This window comes from Leucoraja erinacea, chromosome 4 (genome assembly GCF_028641065.1).
Source record: "Leucoraja erinacea ecotype New England chromosome 4, Leri_hhj_1, whole genome shotgun sequence".
NCBI lineage: Eukaryota > Metazoa > Chordata > Chondrichthyes > Rajiformes > Rajidae > Leucoraja > Leucoraja erinaceus.
In genome coordinates, this window is record NC_073380.1 from 22,324,728 (window position 1) to 22,340,828 (window position 16,101).

Genomic DNA, 16,101 nt, shown 5'->3' on the forward strand with positions numbered 1-16,101 from the left:
TGGCACGAGTACCAAGTTTGCAGATGACACAAACGTGGGTGCTAGTGCAGATAGTGAAGATGGTTGTCAAAACCTGCAGCAGGATCTTGATCAGTTGGGCTCGCGGACTGAGGAAAGGCTGATAGAATTTAATAAAGAAAAATATGAGGTGTTGCATTTGGGAGCACTAACCTGGGCACCACCTACGCAGTGAATGGGAAGGAGGTAGTTGAGGCAGGTACTATTGCAATGTTTAAGAAGCATTCAGTCAGGTACATGGATAGAATAGGTTTAGAGGGATATTGGGTAAACCCAGGCAGGTGGGACTAGTGTAAACATAGAAACATAGAAACTAGGTGCAGGAGTATTCGAATGGTTGTGCAGGCCCTTCGAGCCTGCACCGCCATTCAATATGATCATGGCATCGTGTAGATGGGACATTTTGGTCGGCCTGGGCAAGTTGGACCGAAGGGCCTGTTTCCACACTGTATGACTCCATGAGGATAATATTCTGTCCATCTTTGAGCTGTGCTAGGGCATTTGTCGCTTCCTTTAGAACAGACATACAGGCCTCAGTTTAACACCTCTTCTGAAAGACAGCAAACACAAGATTCCCCGACTGCTTCACTGATGTATTGACCTAACTTACATGTTCAGATTTTAGATAACACTTTAACAACAGCCAACTGTTGCAGAAGCTGACAGTTTGATTGTTGCGACATCATGCCAAATAAATAACGGAAAGTCGTGAAGCAAATGTTAGAGTTAGCAAGCAGGTAGACATGAGTATAATGTGTTGTTCACTCACCTTATAATTGCAGGCAACATTCCCTAAAATCTGTTATTGGAGCTGAAGCAAAACACTCGTGCATTTCTTCATATTGTGAAAAACAGAGGAATTCCTTGAGAGTCATACCTCCGGAGGTTGAAGTAAAATTGATAGGTATCACAATCCTACAAATAGTTGCACCTCAAAACACAGATCTGAAATTATGATGTTCCAAATGGATTAGTTGATTTGTGCAGTGTCGTTGTGCAGTTGATTTGTCATAGCATTTGTGATGTAACATTGCTACCAGCAAAACAGCTAAGAGATGCCAGTACGCTATTTACATCAGATTCAGAGTACCAGGTGAAATCTCTTCAATGTCACACGTGCCGTACATTCACAACAGGAGACAGAAATATGCCATTTTCCTTAAACTTCTTCATGAAAATTATACCATCTGGCCTCACAGGGACGTACCAAGACTGTCAAAGGTCTACACTGATATTCAATTTTATCCTAAGTATTTCAAATTAGATTGCAAAAAGACATTTTATGGTCAAAGACAAAAAGGTCTCTCAAAACAACTTGATATATTATTATGCATGCATGTGAACTATTTTGGTCGGCTGCCAGTCACATTCCTTTTGAGTTTCACCACATCTCACATGAGCATCCTCTGACATCCTACGGCATGTCAAACAAAAATGGTTCTGGTTGAATTATGATTAGATTCAAGTAGTTTAAATGTATAGCTAAAATTCAGTCTAGAGCACTAGACTCCTGACTTTTGTGCCACTATTTCGTGTCACTACTTCATGCCACTACTTTGTGTCCTCCACAACCACCTCCTCCAATTTTCATTCCTTTTCCACCACCCTCTCTAATAAGTAACAAGTCCTATTCCGGTAAAGCTTCACAGCCAACAGCAGTTTTCCTACGCATTACATAATTAAGCATTCATTATTGTGAGCCAGATTATTTTTTGGTCACAACTGAAATTGATTTTGATCTGGCCCAGTTTTTTTTTCTTCCCATAATAGGGTCATGCAAAAGGAAGAATAAATATAGATTTTCCATCCCACCTTACCATGAAATCCCAAGGTCAAATAAAACATCATTATTGTCATTAAAGCTGACCTCCAAAACATTGGGAACAAATTTGTGACCTGAATGTTTATCTTTTGCTGCAAAACTTTGACAATTTATTGATGATAGTAACTACTTCCCTCACACATATCACAACAGCAAATGTAAGACATGGGATCAGGCATAGGTCATCTGGTCCCTTGAGCCTGATGCCACTTATTAAAAATCATGGGTTGATCTGCTGACTCAAAGCCAATCTCCAGTGTATCCTCATATCCATTTATTCCTCTAATGTCCAGAAAACTATGCACCTCCATTTTGAAGCTCCAATCTGAGCTTCTACAGCTATCTAGAATAAAAGATTCTGAAAATTCACAACTGAGTGAAGAAATGTCTCGTCATATCAGTCCTAAATAGTTTACCACTTTACTGAATCTAGTCCCAGTCTCTACAATGAGAGAAAGCATCGCGTCTGTCACTAACTCCTAAAAAGCTGCAGACACACGGCTAGGAAAGGTTAAAGCCATACGAGTCAAACAAGGACAATAGAACGAGTATTGAAGGGTACCTTGGTTAGCATGGACGAGTTGGGCCAAAGGTCATTTTCAGTGCTGTATAACTCTATGATTATATCTTTACAAACTGTATATCTTTCAAGATCTTTTGCCCTACTTTTCAAGATTTGAATAATGGCAATCTTTGCTGTATTTGTTTATTATTATCACATGTACAATCATAAGATTATACGATCATAAGGCCCATCTACACTAAGATTCTATCATGGCTGATCTATCACTCCTAACCCCATTCCCCTGCTTTCTCCCCATAACCTCTGACACCTGTACTAATCAAGAATCTATCTATCTCAATCTTAAATATATCCACTGACTTGGCCTCCACAGCCTTCTGTGGCAAAGAACTCCACAGATTCACCATCCTCTGTCTAAAGAAATTCCTCCTCATCTCCTTCCTAAACGAACGTCCTTTAATTCTGAGGCTATGACCTTTAGTCCTAGACTCTCGCCACTAGTGGAAATATCCTCTCCACATCCACTCTATCCAAGCTAAGCCTCACAATGAAAAACTTTCTTTGCATGCTATCCAATCAAATCATATTATACACAAGATCAATTACGTAGAGAGAAAAATAACAGAATGCACGATAGTATTACATTATAATTACAGAGAAAATGCAGATAAAAAAGAGCAAGTGACACAAATAATTAGGTTGGGGGATGAAGACTACAACCGTAACATATGAAAGAACCGTTCAGTAGTTCAATAATAGCACGGAAGAAGCCGTTTTGAATTGCTGCTTTCTCGAGGCAGCATAAAGTGTGCATAAACCAAGCTATATGTAAAGTATATCCTCTCTTAGGCAAGGAGACCAAAACTGTACACAATACTTCCAGTGTGATCTCAACAAAGCCCTAAACAGTTTATTTAACCTGTAATAAAACCCTCTCATAATAAGGATCAACATATATTTTGCTGTCCTAATCGTTTGATGCATATAATGTTGGTCTTCAGCAATTTCAGCCATGATCATATCGAATGGCAATGCTGGCTTGAAGGGCTGAATGGCTTAATCTTGCACCTATTTTTCTATGTTTCTCCTGAATTGGAATAGTGAAATTCTTACTTGAGGCATCACAATATATATGTACACAGTGCTCTGTAACTGCAATAGTCAACAACAACATGTTCAGTATTAAAAATATATTTAAAAAACACAAACCATAACAGGGCTCGAAGTTAACGGTTGCCCGGGTGCCAATGGCAACCTCCACCGGGCAACCTGAAAGCCATGCCATTTTGCCCAGCTAGGCAAGCACCCAGGACACCTCACATTTAATCGTGAACGGGCCCCCTCTCTATCTCTCTGTCACTCTCAATCTCCGCCCACCATTTGTGTCCGGGTCTCGGGTCTCCGCTCGGCATGGCCGGCCACCTTATACATGCGCACTGCCACGGCCTGCACATCCTCCCCCTGCACATGCGCACAACCATGGCCAACACATCATCGGCCGTGGTTGTGCGCATGTACCGCCCTGCACATGCGCACTGCTACGGCAACTGGTCGGCGTCGGCCACTTTCTCCCTCCCTTTGCATTGTGGGAGATCTTGCCGCCATTGCTGTCCAGTCGCCACCTCAGCGCTACCGCTGAAAACCAACGCAGAGTTACTTCCTGGAGCTGGAGTAACCCCCTGGAGTAACTTTGATTCTTGGTTTCTTGGTCCTCCAAAAATATTCCAAATGGAATTTAAACTGGAGTGGACCCACTATAACCAAACTCCAAACTCTGAAAAATAACAGCCTATTGCATTTTATCTTATTTATTGTGTACATATATGGTCTATGGTATATAGACACACTGAACTTTTATCTCCTGTTCTGTATTATGTTTACATATTCTGTTGTGCTGCATCACGGAAGAATTTCATTCTCCTATCTGGGACACATGACAATAAAAATCTCTTGACTCTTGACTTGGACTTAAGCAAAACGGGGTTCTTGGGGAAAAAAGAGCTACCTTAAATTTAGTTGCGTCTGGTTGGGTACCTTTGGTAGGGTGAAGACTATTCCATGTTTTAATTGTGCGGGGAATCCATGGAGCAGCCAGCATCTCTGGATAGAAGAAATTGGGTGACATTTCGGGTAGAGACCCTCCTTTAGATTTCTTCTGGGTTTAGTGTTTTTAGTTTAATTTAAAGATACAGCATGGAAACAGGCCCTTCAGCCCACCGAGTCCACGCCGAACACCGATCATCCGTACATTAGTTCTATCCCACACATTAGCGACATAAGTCAAGAGTCAAGAGTGTTTTATTCTCTCACGTCTCAGTTAGAACAATGAAATCCTTACTTGCAGCAGCACAACAGAATATGTAAACATAGTACTCGGTAAACAATGTTATAAATGAGAAAACAAAACTCCATGCAGACAGCACCCATATTCATGATCAATTCCGGGTCTCTGGCAATTTTAGGCAGCAACGTTATGGACAATGTACTGCCCCATAGCCTTGAACTGAATTAAAACATACAGTAGCAGTAAAGGGGGACATAGCGTCACTTAGAGATTTAAGACTGAAAATGGATAGTTTCTTTTTTTTTAGTAACCAAAGTTATCAACGTATAATTTTTTGTGTGTTGGAAAATAAAATATAGTGGCACAGCTAGTGGCCTCACATACCTCACATGCCAGAGATCGGTGTTCGATCCTGTTCTCGGGCACTGTCAGTGTTGAATTTGCACGTTCTCCCTGCAAGCTTGTGGTTTTCCTCCCACATCCCAAAGACGCATTGGCTTTGTGGGTTAACTTGTCTCATTAAAATTGCCCCTAATGTGCAGGGAGTGGGTGAGGAAAGTGGGATAACAGAACTGGTGTGAATGAGTAGACAAAAATGCTGGAGAAACTCAGCAGGTGAGGCAGCATCTATGGAGCGAAGAAAATAGGAGACGTTTTGGTTCGAGACCCTTCTTCAGACTGATTTGAGGGTGCGGAGGGGGCGGGAAGAAGAAAGGAAGAGGCGGAGACAGTGGGCTGAGGGAGACCTAGGAAGCTGAGGAAGAAAGCAGGGACTACCTGAAATAGGAGGTCAAAGTTCATGCTGGGGTGTAAACTGGGGTGGGGTGTAAACTGCCCAAGCGAAATATGAGGTGCTGCTCCTCCAATTTACGGTGGTCTCAATCTGGCCATGGAGGAGGCCCAGGGCAGAACGGTTGGATTAGGAATGGGGAGTTGAAATGCTGAGCCACCGGGAGATCAGGTTGGTTATTGCGAACCGAGCAGAGGTTTTGGGCGAAGTGATCGCCAAGCCTACACTTGGTCTCACCGATGTAGGACAGCTGACACCTAGAGCAGCGGATGCAATAGATGAGGTTGGAGGAGGTGCAGGTGAACCTCAGCCGCACCTGGAAAGATTGCTTGGGTCCTTGAATGGAGTCAAGGGGGGAGGTAAAGTGACAAGTGTAGCATTTTCTGCAGTTGCAAGGGAAAGTGCCAGGAGAGGAGGTGGTTTTGGTGAGAAGGGACAAATTGACCAGGGAGTTATGGAGGGAGCGGTCTCTGCAGAAAGCCGACAGGGGAGTAGATGGGAAGATGTGGCCAGTGGTGGGATCCCGTTGGTAGACAAAGCTGGACAAAATCAGCGGGTGAGGCAGCATCAATGGATTGAAGGAATAGGCGACATTTTGGGTCGAGACCCTTCTTCAGGCTGATGTTGGAAGGGGTGAGGGGCAGGAAATAGAAAGGAAGAGGCGGAGACAGTAGGCTGTGGGAGAGCTGGGAATGGGAGGGGAAGGAGGGAGATAGCAGGGACTACCTGATTTTAGAGAAGTCAATGTTCATACCGCTGGGGTGTAAACTACCCAAGCAAAATATGAGGTGCTGTTCCTCCAATTTACGGTGGGCCGCACTCTGGCCATGGAGGAGGCCCAGGACAGAAAGGTCGGATTTGGAATGGGAGGGTGGATTTGAAGTGCTGAGCCACCGGGAGATCAGGTTGGTTATTACAAACTGAGTGGAGGTGTTGTGCAAAGCGATCGCCAAGCATGAGCTTGGTCTCACCGAGGTTGATCATACGCTGAATAATCCAACCAGATTTTTGTTTGGAAGTGGAAAGAGATAATAGAAATTGCATTCATTGCAACGTTTAAAAAGAGATGAGATTCTGTATTGTAATTTTGATGCATGACATTGTGGTATATATCATGTCTTGATTGGTGAATATGTTTAGTTTGCGACTTAATTTGAAGCAGAAATATGTGAATGCTTCATTGACCACAATTCCGACTGGTAACTACGCACTTCGTCCGAGCACATCATCGCACGCATCATGTAAGTCATCTTAAATGACCACCTAAACTGTAATTTGGCAACCTAAAAAGCTGCCGATGTTGCCCGGCTGGCAACAGTGAAAAAAAGTTAAGTGAGAGCCCTGCATAATAGTGCAAAGGCAAAAAAGACTGGAGCTTGGTAGTTTGAAGCTTAGTTGGAGGTTGTAGTGTTTAATAGTCTGATGAATGTTCATAAGAAGCTGCTCCTGGTCCTGAATGTTGATTTGCAGGTTCCTATACATTCTTCCCAATGGCAAGAGGCAAAGAAGAGTGTGGTCAAGGTGGTGTGGGTACCGTTTTCATGGTAGAATGCCGCATCAAGTTAGCATTAATCTAATAAGGCCGCATCCAAGAAACTTCAAGTTCAAAATGTACATTATTTTGTTAAAATAGCCCTCATGACTTACTAATGTTTTAATTGTGGCCGTCAGTCGTGGAGGATTATTTAGTTGAATCTTCTTTTAATCTTTGGTATTTTAAATACGTTAATTTAAAGATTAAAATTAAAATAATAAAAGACTAACAAAAACATATAATAAAAACAAAAAGATGTGTTCTACAAATATTGCATTCAATCAAAAGGCCGCACTTAATGGCCTAGAAAGCCGCAGGTTCCCCACCCCTCATTTGGACCAATGCGGCAGGTTGTTACCATAGCAGCTTGACAGAATCATACAATGACTTGATGGAAATTTTAGCTTAGTTTAGAGATACAGTGTGGAAACAGGCCTTTCGGCCCACTGAGTTCACACCGACCAACAATCACACATACACGAGCTCTATGTCATATACACTAGAGGCAATTTACAGAAGGCAATCAATCTACAAACCTTCATGTATTTGGTATGTGGTGGGAAACTGGAGCACCTGCAGAAACCCCATGTGGTCACAGGGAGAATGTATAAACTGCATAATGTAGAATGTATAAAGTGACACTACAACTTTACCACTGTACCATTGTGCCACTCATTCGTGTTGGGTCCAAGACAAGTGGATTTCCCTTCATCCACATACCTTCATCATTTGGTATGTGGGGGGGGGGGGGGGGGCAGAAAACCCATGTGGTCACAGGGAGGGCATAATGTAGAATGGTATAAAGTGACACTACAACTTTACCACTGGGGGGTGGGGGGGGGGGGGGGGGGGGGGGGGGGGGGGGGGGGGGGAAGAAAGGAAAAACTTAAGGGACAGAAGTAGGAGCCCGAGAGGGGGGGAGCGAGAGATAGGAAGGGGAGGAGATAGCAAGGGCTAACAAAATTGGGAGAATTCAATGTTCATGCCCCCAGGATGCAGACTCCCCAAGCGGAAAATGAGGTGCTGGTCCTCCAATTTCCGGTGTTGCTCGCTCTGGCCATCGAGGAGACCCAGGACAGAGAGGTTGGATACGGAATGGGAGGGGGAGTTGAAGTGCTGAGCCATCGGGAGGTTAGGTTGGTTAATGCAGACCGAGCAGAGGTGTTCGGCGAAACGATCGCCAAGCCTCCGCTTGGTCTCACCGATGTAGATCAGCTGACATCTAGAGCAGCGGATACAATAGATGAGGTTGGAGGAGATGCAGGTGAATCTCTGTCGCACCTGGAACGACGGCTTGGGTCCTTGAATGGAGTTGAGTGGGGAGGTAAAGCGACAAGTGTAGCATCTCTTGCGGTTACAAGGGAAAGTGCCCGGGGAGGGGGTAGTACGGGAGGGAAGGGAAGAATTGACAAGGGAGTTATGGAGGGAGCGGTCTTTGCGGAAGCCAGACATGGGGGGAGATGGGAAGATGTGGCGAGTGGTGGGGTCACGTTGGAGGTGGCAAAACTGACGGAGGATTACTTGTTGTATGTGACGGCTGGTGGGATGAAAGGTGAGGACTACGGGGACTCTGCCCTTGTTGCGAGTGGGGGGGATGGGGAGAGAGAGCAGTGTTGTGGGGTATGGAAGAGACCCTGTTGCGAGCCTCACTATGCTGGAGGAGGGGAACCCCCGTTCCCTGAAGAATGAAGACATTTCAGATGCCCTGGTGTGGAACGCCTCATCCTGGGAGCAGATGCGGCGTAGACGGAGGAATTGGGAGTAGGGGATGGAGTCCTTACAGGAAGCAGGGTGGGAAGAAGTGTAGTCCACATAGCCATGGGAGTCAGTAGGTTTATAGTGGATGTCGGTCAGAAGTCTATCACTTGCGATGGAGATAATGAGATCAAGGAATGGTAGGGAAGTATCGGAAATGGTCCAGGTGTATTTGAGTGCCGGATGGAAGTTAGTGGTGAAGTGGATGAAGTCAGTCAGTTGTGTGTGGGTGCAGGAGGTGGCACCAAAGCAGTCGTCGATGTAGTGGAGGTAGAGGTCGGGTATGGGGCCCTGGTACGTATCGAACAAGGATTGTTCGACACACACGACAAAGAGGAAGACGTAGCTGGGGCCCATGCGTGTGCCCATAGCTACTCCTTGTATTTGGAGGAAATGGGAGGAGTCAAATGAGAAGTTTAGATGACCCATTCACTGTTGAAGACAGTGGGCCTGTCCCACGAGCATGCAACTCCATGCGGCAAGCGCGGCCAAACCAGAAGCGGGGGCCGCACGGAGGTCGAGTGTGTGACATGAAGTTCGAGGAAAGTCCGCGGGAAGTTCACGTGTGACATACGGCGTTGAGGCGGCTGCAGGCCAACAGGCCGTTGCCGCGCAGAATTTTTTAACACGGTCAGTTTTTCGGAGCCCTGCGCGATGTCGGGACCAGCTCCGCACAGCTACATACGGCTCCGGCGATCGAAGTGGGACCAGTCCCGCGAGGCCGTACGGCTCAAACGACCACATTAGGACGCGCTTGCTGCATGCAGGCGCATGCTAGTGGGACCGGCCCTTTAGGTCGCGCTTGCCGCATGGAGTCGCATGCTCGTGGGACAGGCCCTTTACTTAACAATAGTGCTCAAGTTAGTAGTAATTTAAGGTGCTGAATAATGTACCATAAGAGAAGCATATTGAACAGCACAGTAAGTCGATTGGCTTAACTCCAATTTTTCCTCAATTGATCAATATCAATGCACTAATTAAGACGTAATACCACTACTTGAACCGAGGAAAGGTTGATGACCTGGTAGTTCAAGAGCTCAGTCTAGATGCAGTTTGACTATCCTGTCTTAATATCCTGTAGGGGCAGAAAAATAAATATAAATATAATAATGTTCCTGCTTTCAATATACGAGATTGCATTTGCCAATCAATATACAATTCAAAAGATATACAGGGATGTTTGGAGACACATTAATTACTGCAACAAAGCAATACGAGATGACTAAAGAATAAGGTGGGGCTGGGAGGGAGGGTCAAATCTTATTTTATTTAGATAAACTGACTTGAGTTGAGTCGAGTCGAATTTATTACTACATGTACAAAGGTACAGCTAAAAGCTTTTGAATGCGTGCTAACCAATCAGATAGAAACATAGAAACATAGAAATTAGGTGCAGGAGTAGGCCATTCGGCCCTTCGAGCCTGCACCGCCATTCAATATGATCATGGCTGATCATCCATCTCAGTATCCCGTACCTGCCTTCTCTTCATACCCCCTGATCCCCTTAGCCACAAGGGCCACATCTAACTCCCTCTTAAATATAGCCAATTAACTGGCCTCAACTACCCTCTGTGGCAGAGAGTTCCAGAGATTCACCACTCTCAGTGTGAAAAAAAAGTTCTTCTCATCTCGGTTTTAAAGGATTTCCCCCTTATCCTTAAGCTGTGACCCCTTGTCCTGGAGAAGAAATTTGATGCATTGGGTAACCATTGCACTGTGCTATGGTTAAACCACATCGAGTCTATGCCTGTAAGCTTGTGCACTATATCTGGGAAACGAATAACCTCCCATTTCTGCTGGAGATCAAAAATGGATCATGTCTGCAGAGACACTATGTACTTTGGGACGAGTGACCATAATTCGATGTTTTAAGATAGTAATGGAGAAAGATAGAAACTTCAGCAAAGCTTTTGACAAGGTCCCACATGCTTGTCTAGTTTGAAAGGTTAGGTTGCATGGGATCCATGGAAAGTTAGCTAATTGGAAATATATTTGGCGTAAGAAGGTTCTCTTCCTGAAACGTCACCCATTCCTTCTCACCAGAGGTGCTGCCTGTGTAGAAACATTTATTCTGGAGAGCCCATTTGACCACGCCAATCACACAATGATCTGCACAGACCGTCCTCAAACCCTTGCATGAAAACCAACAGGTTGATCAAGTTGTTTAGTTCAAAGCAGATTGTAAAAGTAAATTGGCAGAATGGCTCATAACCTAAACTACCAAACATGCATTAACACTCTGCTTTGCAAGTGATGAGAAGTGACCTCTTGTCAGATCCTAACCGCACACCTGGAGTCTCAGCGCCAGCCTCCTCTGACCGCAAGGAGGCTGCGGTGTTTATGAGATTGTCACCCGTCTCCTTCTTAAATTTACATTGATCATGTTGGGGAAAGACAAATCATTTAAAAGGAAATCTAACAATCGGCCCAATGCTGATCCCTGTAGCACACCACTAATTCTGTTCAACTTCCAAAATATGCCTTTAAGTCTAACACGAGGAATGTACATGCAAACAAGCATACGTACACACAGAAGTGCAAGTGCACTTATACACACACATCCTATATTAAAACAAATGCATTCATCATAATTTCAACCCAAACATATGGGTGACAGGTCACCCCATGCAGCTGAGTGACATAACATTGCATGTTCTGTGGGCTGTTCCCAGGGACACAAACTGAAACAAAGATAAACTATGATTAAAATGTTATCAATGTTCCTCCTGGGATAAATGAAGTTATATCGTATCGTAACTTAGCCAGAACAGTGATTTAGCAGTGGTGCTGTTGCTGCACAACTCCGGTGACCTGGATTCAATCCTGACCTTGGATGCTCTCCATATGGAGTTTACATATTCTCCCTGTGACAGTTGCCTCTGTGCGGCTCCGTATCTACCCAGAGACATGCTGGTCACTCAATTGGCTACTGTGAACTGTCCCAATGAATGCAAATGGATGGCAAAAGATTCAAAAATGGGTTCATGTGGACATGAGAGAACAGGTTAAGTTTGGGGGGGTGGGGGCAGATGGGAATGCGCTGGAAGCTGGCATGGATGTGTATGGCCAAGCTCTGCTGCCTTTCCATCTAGGTGTTATCCACAATCAATTGCTCAGGGCCATGTGATGAGAGATACTGAAGCTTGGTGCAGGCATCTCCAAAGCTCTTTAGGAAAAGCGACAATTTGAAGTATCACTGAGATCCTACAACCGCAGTTAAAAAAAACTATCAGCTAATTTCCTCATGGGATATATGGGAAGGAAAGACTGACAGCATTTTGATATAATTTTTCTCAACAATTTAAATAATCTAACTTACACAATGCATGGTGCTGAATTGATCGATAGTAACATATACTTATGTATCTTATGAACAAGGTACAATTTGGGAGGCAAAAGCCAAATCAGGCTGATCGTTATGTATTTTCTGATTACGAAATTGACAATTTTATTGGGGAAAGTATGTTAGGCTCTTCAACTAAAATATATACAGTAGAAAATTTAATATGTGGCATATACGTGCAAACCCATTGCTCACATAGAAGCATAAATGCAGTTATACACAAATATCCTATTTAAAATCAACTTGGCATGCTTACCCATTTCAACGCACAAATATATGCTCCTATGCAGACTCGTATTCTTGTATTTATGCACTTTTATTTCCACAAACATGTATATATGATTATGTGTATCTGCATGCATACGACTTAGTATAATACGCATCACAGAGACGCACATTTAAATCACCAAGGCATAGACTACAGCCAAAGTGCCAGTGGAGGGATTAATATAGATAGTTGGCATTTGCATGGTACACAAAAAGCACTTTCTGTGCTGCATGACTAGGATACATGTATACAGATAACAAAATTTCCATATCAATGCATATGTGCCCATACTTGAACATATGCAAATACACATGCTTGAGCACATGTTTACATGCATGCACAGAAGCACCTACACAAACACACATATACTGACTATTTGGTCATTCCATTATACATGCACATTTATAGTAATGCCACATTCAAAGTTAACACATTTCGTTGAACAATCACGAGCCTTTCATTTCGGGGTGATGAAGGTACGATCAAAAGGGACACCGTATGTTTTAAAGATCTGATTTGATGCACAGTACGTGGTCTGAATGATATCACGGACATCTCGATGCCATGAATAACTATATTGGGACCCCCCTCTCCCCAATCTTCTTGTCCTTATTCTTAAACCTCAAAATTACAAGATACTAAATCACCCTCCAAATAACACCAATCTCATGGAAAGCTTTTTTTGGTTGTGTTTGTATCTCATGGAAAGCTTTTTTTTGGTTGCATCTCTAAATTCATCTCTAAACCCGGATTTTGTTTACCAGATAGAATACAATTTGCAATACCTAGGAAGCCGGACACGTCCAATTCAGAACTTAAAAAAAAGAATCACAGATCTGACCGCAATGAAACATGACTTTAGCTAAATTGCGTCGGCGACTTGTTTCCCACTCGCCACCCCCTCCAGGTTTTCTGGTGTTTTGTTGCGCCTTGCCACTATCATCGTCCGCTGCAGACACACACGGCACCGGCCAGGGTTAAACGCTGAAGCCAAACCGCATTGTAGTGCCGTGCAACCTTCTGCTGCCCAAAGATCGCTGCTGCCTGCCTGCCTGCCTGCTCGGCGAGGTGACACTGTCGCTCCCGGTGTAACACTTCAATCCGCAGCGCCGCCCGCTCAGCCTCCAGTCCATCCGATGCGTTCACTTCAGCGCCCAGTTCAATCAATGGGTTCATTTCAAAACCCGCCACACACAACGAAAATATAAAAACAAACGTGTCAACACCTTTCGCAAAGTGAAAACTTAATCCATTCATTGTTCTTCGCGTCGTGTTAACGCGTAACTGATATATATTTATTTTAACACGTGGTAAGACATATACATTGACACAGATACATGCATACAACTATATGCAGGACCTATAGATGTACCCATAGACTGATATTTGTGTATTTAGGCGTGTACATATTACATATGCATAACAATCATTATCTCCTACCTGCTTTCTGAGATATGCAGTTTCTTCCCTTCTAAGTGGAAAACCTTCCTTTTCTTTTTTTTGTAGACAAAATTGCTGGAGAAACTCTGTCATTTGATTAATCCCCCTGTTCCCATGATTGTTATGCCCAATTATAAATGGATTGATAGAATTATCACATGCCTGTCTACTGCAGAATAAACGTGTTTTCTTTCCGTGTTTCCTGCAGCCTGGATCTCTCTCTCTCTCTCTCTGAGTGCAGAACTGTTGTGAAGGAAATTTCTTCTGGGCTGCTGACGTCACGTCAGTCACAGCAACAACTAAAACCCAGCAACGAAAAGTAATGAGAAAGTGAAGAGACAACCGCGGCCAACTGCATTAGCACCCGGAGTTCCAGTCAGCCGTTTTGTACTGACCGTTTGCAAGTGGAGTGGGTAGCCAAGTGCGTTTGGTATCTGAGCAACAGCTCACACAAAAAAAAAAACATCGCTGGCCGAAACATTGCAAGCCGTGGAAACACAATGGACAGACAGGAGAAATTGATGAAGATCCGCAAACCTGACTTTGCCATACACTCTCATTGCGACGAGTAAAGGTGTTAAAATTGGATAACCTTTTAGCAGAGGTGTTGCTCTTTAAATCCTGAACTGATATCACGTAGGCAGATCATCTGATAATTCCCACAAATGTGCATGCTTCCTACCCACAAAGCTGTTTCTGTTGAGTCTCAATTGATTGATTGAAAGATACAGCATGGTAACAGGCACTTCATCCCACAGAGTCTATGCTGACCATCGATCACCCGTTCACACTAGTTCTATGTTATACCACTTTCTCATCCACTCCCTGCTACACTATGGGCATTTTACAGGCCAATTAGCACACAAACCCACATATTTTCAGATGTAGGAGGAAACAGGAGCAACTGTAGGAAACCCACACGGTCACAGAAATTTCAGGGCTGCCAACAAGGGGTGAGAGTTGAAAGTGAGAAATTGCAAGGGAGTGTAGCGATTTCAGCTTAAAATTGTGCAATCAGGTGCATACTGTAGCGATTCTTTTAACTTGCACTTGAATGCAACATTTATGCTTTAAATTGGATTAGAGGGGGGCTACCACCAGCAAGCTGACAGGGCACTCCTGCATAATTATAGTACTGCAGCTCAGTCCTTCATCTACATGAATGCTGGATAGGAATTCCCAGGACGTTGGTGGTTGTCGCTGTATTATACGCTACACCAGCCATTGTTGATTCTTGATAGGCTGCCTTGATCAAGCTCATGTGGTATGTGGCTCAGTATTGAGCTTACCTGGTAGGTAAGTTTGCCGATAGTCAAATATGTATGTTAACACACCACAGCCAAATATATTAGCCAGATTGACACATGGTATAGATCTTTTCTCCCATATGATTAATATATGCCACCACTGTGATATTATCAATTCGTAGGTGGACCCAAAATGCACCCAACACCAGTGTTTTTAGAAATTAATTATTTTGTAGGTTTATCCAAGTCTGCTTTACTCTTTGGCAATGTTACAGACATATGGATAACATTAATTGAAAATCCCAGAAAGTCCAGTTGTTGATGCCGTCGACTTAGATTTATCTGGATGGAGATGACCCCAGAGTTTCACCCTATGTTTGGTAGCTAAAACTGCTGATTTAGCTAGATCCAGGGTTTTTCCCCATAAATGATATATCATCAAGATATGCCATGACAATATGATTTTGTTTCTAATATTGCCAAGGCCCATTTTAATATCTTGGTGAAAAGTCTTGGGGCTGAAGTTAGACCATTAGGCAACGCTTTGCCCTGCCTTAGTTGCCCCATCCAGTTAAATTTTAGGTATCGACAATGATCCCTCCATGTCTCCCAAAACAAATGTAATATTCCCCCTGCTAGTACAGGTAGTACACCTTTGTGTTCTGGAAGGAACCAGATCCACCTACTTACCTGGTTGCCGGTGGTACGTCCCTTTCTTCAATTTCTGTCTCTTCTGCGGAAGAGGCGCCGGAGTGCGGGGTTGGCATGTTTTCCATGAGGGTCGCTCTGGGCCTTGGCCTGAAAGGACCTTTATGGTGCTGCGAGGCACTCATGCTTTCACTAGCGTCCTGGTGTTGACACCTGCTGGAGGTTGCATATGGGTGCTGTCATTGCTGATGACGTGTTATGAGCCCGATGGCTTTAATCTCTTTGTCCAGCTTTTCTCTGTACCATCGTCTGGGCGAGCAACCAATGATATACCCACTGTCAGAAGTTTTGAAATCTTCTGTAGTTTGACCTCCTGGGTTTTTGTGCCAGTCCCACTGTACCCCCAGACCGCATTGTTTGCTGCAGGCA

At 44.0% G+C, this 16,101-nt stretch overlaps 1 protein-coding gene across 1 annotated transcript in view; it reads right to left on the reverse strand.

Annotated features, from left to right (window-relative positions):
* The window catches only part of LOC129696206 (protein FAM135B-like), a 408,722-nt gene extending 394,109 nt beyond the window's left edge, over positions 1-14,613 (reverse strand). Inside the window, exon 1 of the mRNA XM_055633862.1 lies at positions 13,778-14,613. The gene's annotated coding sequence lies outside the window, so the exon portion shown is untranslated. The remainder of the gene's footprint in view (positions 1-13,777) is intronic.
* Positions 14,614-16,101: the final 1,488 nt, after the last annotated feature.